This window comes from Rattus norvegicus, chromosome 4 (genome assembly GCF_021556685.1).
Source record: "Rattus norvegicus strain SHRSP/BbbUtx chromosome 4, alternate assembly SHRSP_T2T, whole genome shotgun sequence".
Classification (NCBI taxonomy): domain Eukaryota; kingdom Metazoa; phylum Chordata; class Mammalia; order Rodentia; family Muridae; genus Rattus; species Rattus norvegicus.
This window is the reverse complement of record NC_141537.1, coordinates 30,573,923-30,584,422: the sequence shown is the minus strand read 5'-3', so window position 1 is coordinate 30,584,422 and position 10,500 is coordinate 30,573,923. Positions and strand designations below refer to the sequence as shown.

The 10,500-nt window shown below is 41.7% G+C and overlaps 1 pseudogene; it reads right to left on the bottom strand.

Annotated features, from left to right (window-relative positions):
• Positions 1 to 8,562: 8,562 nt before the first annotated feature.
• On the bottom strand, positions 8,563 to 8,980 carry LOC148006240 (large ribosomal subunit protein eL33 pseudogene; annotated as a pseudogene).
• Positions 8,981 to 10,500: the final 1,520 nt, after the last annotated feature.

Sequence of the window (10,500 nt, the reverse complement as noted above, 5' to 3'; positions counted from 1 at the left end):
TTCAGTGGCTCTGCTACAGACAGATACTGGCCATTCACTATGATAAATTGATGGATGTTTAATTTCATCTGTCAATAGCTTCTTTAAAGTAAGTTATATTTAGGAACATTTATCTCCTTGCTTAGCCACTGGTTATGTCAGCTTTGGATTTAGTTACATGACTAATGGCATGTGTTACTTTAGTTTTTAAGTAATGAGTGACCGTTCTAAATAGCACCAAGATGTCATGTCTTTAACTTAAAAAAAAAAAAAAGAGTAGTTGTGAGAAAAAGAAAAGAAACCAACGTTTGATTTTAGGGAAAGTGAACTTGAAGACATTGTTCCCGTCAGTGTCCCAGAAATCAACTCTTCTGTTTGTGATTGCTTTGAAAACTGAATCCTAGGAAATACATTTTGTTTCTCAGGAGACTCATGAATACCAAGAGCAACGTGATTCTTCATTTGTGCGTGCTTGTCATTTGAACTCCATGAAACTTAAAGCAAAATTTGAAGCTCAACGAAAGCACTAATGTTTGCTTTAGTAGCTGTCTTACTTGCATTTTTGCCCTTTTGAAAGACTGTGTGAGATTGCTACTTATTTCTTATCATAAACTATATCTTTTTTTTTCTGGAAAGGATCATGGTATGAAAATAAGTAAGATAGAAGCTGTTAATAATACAAGAAAGACAGAGGCCCAGCGAAAGTCATTGCCAACATTGTTATCCTGATTATTATAGAGAGAAGGTATAGATACTTACTAAGCAGAGAAAGAAACAGTTGGTTTTGATTATATTCAAGTGATAAGACTTATAAAATAATTTAAACATAGCAACACAGTGAAACATAATGTTTAAAACACATTTTTTTTTTATCCTTCAGGAAACGACATTAGAGTGATGAAGTGTCAGGGCTCGTTTTGGCTTAGTAGTCCCTCTACCTCTACCTGTAGGTTACCCTTATCCTAGGTGATCTTTCTAGCCTAACACGGAATACGTTACTACATACATCTTTGATAATTTGCTTTTTTCTCCCAAGGTTTTGATTTTTATCTTTGTAAATCAATTTTAACTCATGGTAATTACTTAATGTGTTTGTGTAAGCACTCCACAATGCATTTACTAGGTCCATTATTGAGGACATTTAAGATTTTTATAGCTTCTTTCTATCGCTGCTGCCGCCTCATGTGTCTCCATGTGCCTTTAACGTCTCTGATGAAAACTCAATAAAGATGTGCCTATCAGCATTATTAGTTCATGTTTTGCCATAAAGTCTGTTTTCTGTATCTGTATGATGACCCTCACTTGCTAAAAATGTAGGTTCATGTTCCAATAGGCAACATTACAATGTACATCGAAGCTACCAGAAATCAAAAAAAAAAAAAAAAGATCAAAAATCCAGGGTCTTGAGTCATCCTGACTCTCAATGTCATCTCAGTGACAAGGCCAAAAACAGGCATGAGGATCTCATGAGAAAATGAGCCCAAAACTAAACTAAGAAGGTCATGCTTGGTGGACTTGTACCTTGGGGCTTACTCCATGCATTTATGACCTGGTAGTAAATACAACTGAGGATTTTTATGTTCTAGTACACCTTGCAATAGAGTGACTTATTACTCTAGGGGAGTGGGGATGTCTTCAACCAGCTAGCATCTCCAAGCAATCGAGTTAAAAGGGTGATCATTTCCACTGTGTTACTAGGCTCTCTCCTTGACATAGGGCTGGTTAGAGCTGCTAGTGTAGGGGCCTCAAAACCATCTCTAGGATTTGAAATAGCTCATTACTGAAAGGGTAGAGGGGGATGAGAAGGCTAGGCTGATTCTATGTCAGGCTTTAAATTGGCAGTTAAGGAGACTAGACCTGAATCTCTGTTTCCAAGAACTGGGCAATTCCAGGTAAGTCCTAGTCTCAGAATCTGCCCTGCCACCTGGCCTGAGATAAGGACAATGGGATAGCAGCAGTTTCCAGACTTCCTTAGCTATTTCCTCAGCAACAGTTTCCAGACCTCCCAAGCAAGTTTCCAGCCTCTACACTCTGGTAACTGAATGTCCATTGAGATGGTCCCAACAGATTAACATAGAGGTCACTTAACCTAGAATTCCCTGATGTGCTTTAAATCAGGCCTGCAAGCTCACTTGGTTGTCTCTCTATCTTGGTAATGGGAGACCCCAGCATGCTGGACTTCTGCAGGATAAAACATTCTTTGCTTTTACATACTATCTGAGTCAGGGTATTGTTCTTCAGTGAATCATGAACCTGTGGCTCGGAGGCAGGGGTTGGGGGAGGCATATTCCTAGCCCAACAATTTTTTTAAATAAAAAATGTTCTTTAGTCTTGAGGAATAATGGAGAAAACAACACAATAGAAATATCCTGTTTTACAGAAACCCTGGAATGTCTTCATCCTTCATCTAGCCAAATTCTTTCAGAGACTACCTGCACCTATGCATGAAAGCTGTTGTATTACTACTCACTTTCTATCACCGTGACAAAATACTCAGGATGAGAAGCTATATCCTGGCTCACGGTTTTAGATGCCTCGGAACAACATTGACCAGCTCCACTGTTTGCCTAAGATGAGGCAGAACACTATCAGGATAATTTGGTGGGGATAGCTGAAAGCATGCAGGCAGGGAGGGGGAGAGAGAGTGTGGGAGAAATAGGGACAGATGTAGCCTTCCAAAGTATAACCCCAGTGACCTTCTGTCTTTCAGCAGGTCCCACCTCATTTATGCCACCTACTCACGGAACCATCAAATTATGACTCCATCAATCATTTAATAAATGACTAATTCAATCATTAGAGAGGGACCTTATAATCACAACCACTTCTTAAAAATCTCATCAGCTAGAATCAAACTTTTAAATATGTGAGCCTTTGGGAGGCTAGATTCAAATTAGAGTAGCTTCCATTGCTATTCTTGAACAGGACTGTTTGGTTTCTGACCCAGGTCAGGGATCTGAGGTGCTTATTTTACATACCAAAGAAGACTTGGCCTCCCTAGGTTCTCCCAGCATCCCTTGGTCCCTACCTAGCATACCCTGCCCACAACCTTAAACTTTCCAGCCCAGCTCCTGGGCTGCCATTCCTCCAGAGGCTCCTTCCTCCCTATGGAATTCAGACATTTTGATCTCTCTCCCCTCCTCTTTTCTTTGTCTGTACACATACATACCCTTTCTTTCTCCCTTGCCTCCCCTTCCCCCATTTCACCATGGTAACTTTCCTGACCTTGGTCCTTGGGGCCAGTGAACTCATCCACCAGAGAGCAGCTTCCAAATAAACTTGTCTTTAATATAATCTACTCTGACTTTAATTGGTTTATTTCACTGATAGTGGAGAAATAACCTATCAAGGACTAGGTTTTGACTTTTATCCTTCTTCCCCATTCTCTCTATCTTGCTAATCCCTTAGATCACATTCCTAAAGCAAGCCACCATTTTGTTATTTGTCCACTTTCTCCTCCTAAGGTTGACTCCAAGGACCAGCTATCAAACTATTGATGACCAGCAATTAAAAGCCCTGATTTGGTTATAGTAATTAATATGCCCAATCAAAATAAACCAACTCATGTCAACAAAGGTTTTCCCTTCCCTTTATAAACCACCATTTAACTACTACTGTATCCAGAGGCAGTCCTTTGTCCCTCTGGGGCAAATACCCCTTTCCCCTCCCCTCTGTTCCCTTCCTGTTCCTTCTTCCTGAACCTCTTCTCCTGCTTAAGTCTTGTATTCCCTGCCCTTTGTCCCTCTGGAGTAAGTACATCTCTTTTGTGAGGTGAGAGCTCTTTCCACTATACTCACTGATTTTTCACCCTTTAAAACCATTACTTTAGTAGTTCTTTGCCAGGTTCTTTTTAAAATAAATTATAAACTCATTGGGAGCAGAGAGTTCTCCTTGACTCTCTAGTTACCATGCAGCATCAGTTGGCATGGCCAAGCATGTTAAGTTGAGGAAGGTTCTAAATCAGATGAAATTATTTCATTTTGGTAGGATATAAAGAAATTACATTCAGAGAACAAGGAATGTGACTTGGGGAAATCAACCAAGGGCCATCTTGCTTTTAGGTCATTTATAAGTGCCACTGAGAGTGCTGTAGAAAGTCAGGAAAGGCTGAGTGAGTCTATGTTCTAGACTTCCATAACTGTTAGGTGGAAGCAAAATGGTCAGGTGGAGTTTAATATGCCGTATGGGACACACGCTGTGTAAACTGAGTTAAGAAATCTTCACCTTTGCCTTAGTAGGGCTGTGCTATAATTTAATTGAAAAGAATATAGTTTAAGTCGGCCAGTTATCTGCTGTTCTTGTTTATATTTATAATACAGTAACATTTTTCTCGGTGGAAGAGTTTCATGACAAGAGGAATTACCAGAATGAAAGTCTGATTTTTCACGTGTGTCCCACTATTCGCAAATACTGTCACCCAAGAAAATGTCTCCTTGTCCCAAAAGCCAATGTCAGTTCTCATTATATCACGGAAGATCACCAGTTAATTAACGACAACACTTTATCTGACAACTGTTATCCTCACTTTGGGTCGTTTGTGTTTTTAAGAGAGCTCAGTGCCCTAAGAAGACGGAAGATAATGGTTCAAAGTCAGTGTGGACCAGACACTGACTCCAAACTTAACCAAAAAAGTCAATACTTATCTGAACCTTAGTGGAAATGCCAAGCGTAGCAAACCTGGCAAAGAACTACTAAAGACACAAACACATTTCCAACTGAGTGCTTGTCCTTATGTTTCTGGGTTCAAAGCTATTCGGAAGAATTTCAACATCAGATAAGACAAAACGGCCTTTGGGGGAAGAAATGGGAACAAATGGCAGCACTTGCTGCTACAGAGACCACAGCCTCTGAGAGGAAAACAGGCACCTGAGATGCATTCTAATCTCCCTAGGCAAGCTGCCCGTCACTTTGCCTTCCTGATGTGAGCCAGCTCTAAAGGCGACTCACAGCAGGCAGCCCTTTATAAGGTAGTGTAGGGAGAGTGTCCAGACCAAGTGAAGTAAAATCTTAATTTGTTGCCACTGGAGACAATTGACCGAGTTGTTTACATTTTAAATTTGCCCCGGCTGTCATTAAATGCAAACAATGTGCTGTGAAGGATTCGGATCTGCAAAACAAGAGCTGGCTTTCCTTCTCTCAAGGTCGAGGTCAGTGGGTGCACAGAGCAGCATTTGAAGAACTTCAGAACGCTTTCAAAATTCTGTCCCATTGCACAAGACTTCCAGCTGACCTCATGAAGTAATTGCTGTTGAAAGCTGTATATAGCTAAAACGGAAAAAAGGTTGAACACCAGTATTAACACTTGGGGGGTAGTGAGTCAGTTGAAGTGCCCATCTGCATTGAAACGTGGAAAAAGGAATTAGTGTAAGAGAGAAAGATGATGACTTAAATGGCTAAATAGGAATTGTCTCTAAGGACTATTTGAGGAGTTGTGGGTGGGATTGGCATTTCAGGCAAAAAATCACCGCCAGAGGAAACATTTCATCTAGGAAAGACCTGTGTGAACTAGATTCACAAGAGAAAACCTTAGGAGGAGAAAGTGGACAAATAACAAAATGGTGGCTTGCTTTAGGAATGTGATCTAAGGGATTAGCAAGATAGAGAGAAAAAGGCATGAGAGTTCACGGAGGGCAGGGACAATTCTACACTATCTATATAACAGCCATGTAGGTGCTTATTAAAAACAAAGCCCTGCGGCCTTCCCCCTGGAGATTCTGATACAGGGTGCTCAAATAATTGATTGGGAGGCCGCTGGGCTAAGGCAGCTCCGAACAAACTGTATACTTGTGAGTAAGCAAATTGAAATCCAGCACACACTGAAACTCAACTCAAATGGGGCTAATTTAGTCACCTAGTTTCTATGGACATGAACCTGCTATCATATGCTTTCTTTGTGAGTGACTGGGCTAATTTCTTTCTGATGAGCCATCTCTTCACTTGATTGCAGGAACTGTACCATATACATCTTCCCAAGGTGAGTGACACCTGACACAGTAAAAGCCATGCTTAAGGATTTAACGAGTGCTTGATTCTATGCAAATGTGGCAGAATCATTTCTGTTGCCCGATAAAACAGGAGTTTAACAAAAGATTTTAAAGACTTATTAGGTTTTTGCTTGTGCTTATTTTCTATGCAGCTTTATTTTGAAAGGCATGTGTAGCCCTAGATCTGTGATGGGCTGGATTATATTCTCTACCAAATGTGGAAGCCATAAGTTGCTTAGCAATGTTTAATTTTGCTCTATTCACAATAAGCTAAAAAATGAAAAAAACCTAAGTGTCCTTCAATATCTGAATTTATACTAAAATGTGGTGCATATAAACAATGCAGTACTCTTCAGCTGTAAAGAAAAACGAAATCATGGTGTTTCCAGATAAATGGAGGGCATAGAAAAGATTATATCAAGAAAGGCCATTGAGACTCAGAAGGACAAGCACCTCATGTTCTCAAGCATCTGTGGTTCCTAGCTTCAAATCTTCAGATGTGAGAACATTACCTAGAGTGTGAAGTGGGAAATGGGAAAAATGGGGGGAGGGTAAGTTAGGAGGGAAGGAGGAAGTCAATGCAGGCAGAGAGTGAGGGGGAAGGGACTAGCAAGACTGAGGATGTTTGAAAAAGTCCACAAGAAATAAATATTATTTTACTATATATGAATACTATATATAAATGTGTGTATATTTTAAATGACGTTATATTGCTTGGGCTGACAATGGTCTTCATGAGAGCCATAGACTAACAAAGACTCCAGTGCCAGGTGTGAGAAATCACCTTTTATATTGTTAGGCTGAGTGATCCAAGATTCTCCCAAATCAATGAAGTCCATTGCAATGCAATATTGTATGTCTCCCAGCGGTTGGAAGTAAGTCTCTATTTGCTGAAGACACCACACACATCAGACACAGGACTGGGAAGATTTGAGCTAGTTCTGACCTGAAAGCCTCCTTCCCTGAGGTTCTATGCAAGTTGCCAAAGGAGGAAAACAATTAGTAGTCCTAACCAGCTGTGTCTCCTGTGGACTACACAGTGACCAGCATGACACGATACCTTTAAAGGTACAATCATAAAACTCTTGTCTTTGATGACAACAGTCAACAGCTGTCTGACTGGGCTTAAGATCTACTCTACAGGAGGGAAATAATGTCTGGTTCTGAAAACATAGCCAGATTTCTCAGGGCTACTGAGGTCCTGGACCTTAGGAAAGAGGCTACTACTGCCACTTTGCTAGACTAGCATAGTTCCTAACTGAGTTGAAGACTTATCCTTATGCCCACAGGTAAGTGTTGTTCCTACTCCTTGGGAGAGAAACTTTTCCTTGCAGCATAAGGAGAGCATTACAGGAAAAAAAAATCACAGCCAAAATGCAAAGATCAATTGATTGTAGGGTGCCTAGACCCAATCAATACATCTACCACACAACACCTGCATGCATGTCTTAGGGGACACTATGGAAGAGGGGCCAGAGAGATTGTAAGAACCAGAGGAACAGGAAGTCTGCTGTGAGGTTGCAAAGGCAGGGAAGCTACCTCAACAGCATGTCTGCCTGAGCAATAACAGGGCCATAGACATTCGAGTGGGGAAACTCTTGGGGAAGGGGGTCCCCATCCCTAGCCAGAAAGCTATAGGTAATTAAAGACTACAGAGACAGAGAGAACTAACTAGTCGTTTCCAGGAAAAAAACCCAGTAATTGGTTATCTGATACAGGAAGTCAACCTTGAAATCATATGCACACAAGCAACTCTAAATGGACTCAGCGGGTTATATTTATATATTTATGCCACACACACACACACACACACACACACACACACACACACACACACTCACACACTATGTAACAACAAGAGGCCAGAGAGGTAGTGAAGTGAGGGTACATAGGACGGATTGTAGGGACGAAAACAAAGATGGAAAAACAGTATAATTGTGTTTTAATTAAAATTTAAAAAGGTTGGTGTTTGGGGTGAGCATTTTATTTTTGCAGCAGTCCTGGAAACAACAGCAATAACTAAGCATGAGAGAAAGGAAGGGCGAGCACTAACAGGAAGTGCATTCAGGAGTGGGTATCACTTGGGAAGCTGGAGCCCATCCTGACTCATCACCACCCTGGCCTCCCTAGAGGCAGGCAGAGCATGCTCTGTGGCACAGGCGACCCACAGGAAGAGTGACAGATGCTTGAGCTAGCAGTTTACAGGCTCAAGAAGAGAACTGGTCTGGTAAAGTCACAGGAACAGAGAGAGGATGCTACTGAAAGACCCCCAGAGCGGGGAGACCCTCACTCAAATCTTGGGATGACTCGACCCCCCAAGAACTCAGGAGAGACCATCCTTGCTGTAATCACACGAGGTTTATTGATAGGAACCAGTGCACTCGGGTTGAGACTCGTATCCCACGCAGGGGTAGAGGAGTTCGACCCCAAGTAGTTGGGAGAAGGGGTATTTAAAGGAAGAAGTCACAACCTAAGGGGATAGGAATGGCTTTATTGGAAAATGTCGAGAATACCAGTGAAAAAATCACAAGGAGAAGCTTCCTGTTTCTCAAGATTGTTCTTTAAGATTTTAATCTAACTTTTTTTTTTTACAAGAGCACAAATCTACTTTTATTTATTTACTCTCCATTAGTTTAAATCCGGGATGGGTACAGCATCACACGGATTCTGTGTCCAATGGCCTTTGCAGGAAGGTTGCTTCGGAATTTGGCACGAACCATGCCACTGTTTCCATGGGCCCGAGTTACTTTTCCCCAGATCACTCTGGTTTTGTTTGGTTTGCCTCCAGAAGTCACTGTATTGTTTTTTAAGCACACCTCTTGCCTAAGTAGAACTCAGTTTCATCTCGGGCATAAACACCTTCAATTTTAAGAAGAGCCGTGTGCTCTCTTTGGTTCCGGAGGCCTCGCTTGTAGCCAGCAAAAATGGCCTTGCACCACAGCCTTCCAGACATACTTGTTTTTTTAGAAGTCCTGTTCCCAGCAGGCCTCCAAAGACGCCAAGATGGCGGAAAGAGCTTTAATCTAACTTTTATGGTCAGTGAACATAGTTGTTGAACTGGCTGGTGTAATCATCAGTTCTATGTTTAGTCAAGTTCCTGAGACAGAGTCACTGAACTGGCTAACCTACATTTTTGGCTCTACTCTGTTTGCTAGGGGGTCTGAATTTTTCCTGGTCCTTCACTATGATTGTTCACCACCTGTGTGTATCAGGAGACATTCAGGGGCACGGATGTTGAACTTAGATTCTCTTGAGTTATAGCTCATTCTGTCAGGGACCACAAGAAGGAACTAATAATCGCCATTTTGAGACCTCTGCCTAAACTCATTTTAATTTTTTTTCTTTCGGTATTTTAGCACTGTGCTTGATATTGACCCTGATCCTTGTCTTCTGATGTTCTTATTCCTGATGCCTCCTAAAGCCCCCAGAATAAGCCCTGTCAGAATATACTAGTAATTAAATCTATCTAGCACTTCTCTCTGTGAGCTTCTGTTCTCAGTGAGAAGTGTATGGGGTTGAGTGAGTCTTTGTACCTGGCAGTAAATGTACACAGTGGCTTCCATTAACATTCAGCCATGCTGTGGGTCATTTTTCTAAAGGAATGCAGGTGATTCTGAGAGACAATCACTGTAAGGAATGCGGAATCCAGGTGTGACATTGATATAGTAATGAGGCTTAGCCATATGAGAGAGGCCATTTTGAGAATGGGTAGATGTCAGTGACTCAGACTTGTCTCTAGTCCTGTCCTCCCTTGGGGTTGTATCTTAGTTCTTCAGAGAGTTGAGAGGGCAATAGGGAACAAGAGCTTTGCTAAAACTATGAATGTACAAGCATTGTTACTTGGAGGTCCTCGTAATGGAGTGCAGTATAGTAACGGAGTGGAGTAACTATAAGAGAGAGGCGTTCTTGTCTAGGAGAACTGGAAAAGGGAAGGAGGATTTGGAAACCATGGGTGTCTGACATGGCTTGTCTGTTAACATGGATGAGGTGGCCCCAGGTTTGGTTTGTTTGTACTTGACTGACAGCAGTATCCTGATGAGCTGAGAGAGGAAGCTATGAACCCAAGTTATCTGATTAACCAAACCTCATTCATCCCTGCAAATGGGGTAGACAGAACATTCTTGCAGGTAGGGACAAGCTGGTCATCGATTTTTCTGATAGATGTATACTGCCTTGGCAAAATCCCAAATGAACTGGAAAACGGATCTCTTTTCCTTTTCTCATTGCTGTTATGAAACTCTTGACAAATGCAAGGAGAGGAAGGAGGGGCTTTGGTTCTCTGTTTGAGGGTACAGTCCCCACAGCAGGGAAGAGCCAACAGCATGAACTTGAGGTGGCTGGTGCCCTTGTACCCAGTCAGGAAGCAGAAGGATCAGTGCTAGTCCTCAACTTGATTTCTCCAATCGGGAATCCCTGTCTACGGAATGGGGGCTATTGACATTTAAATTAGGTCTTCCTTCTTCAATTAAACCTTTCTAAAAACAACCTTATAGGCACAGCGGGAGGTATGTTTGCTCTGTGATACTGAATCCAGTCA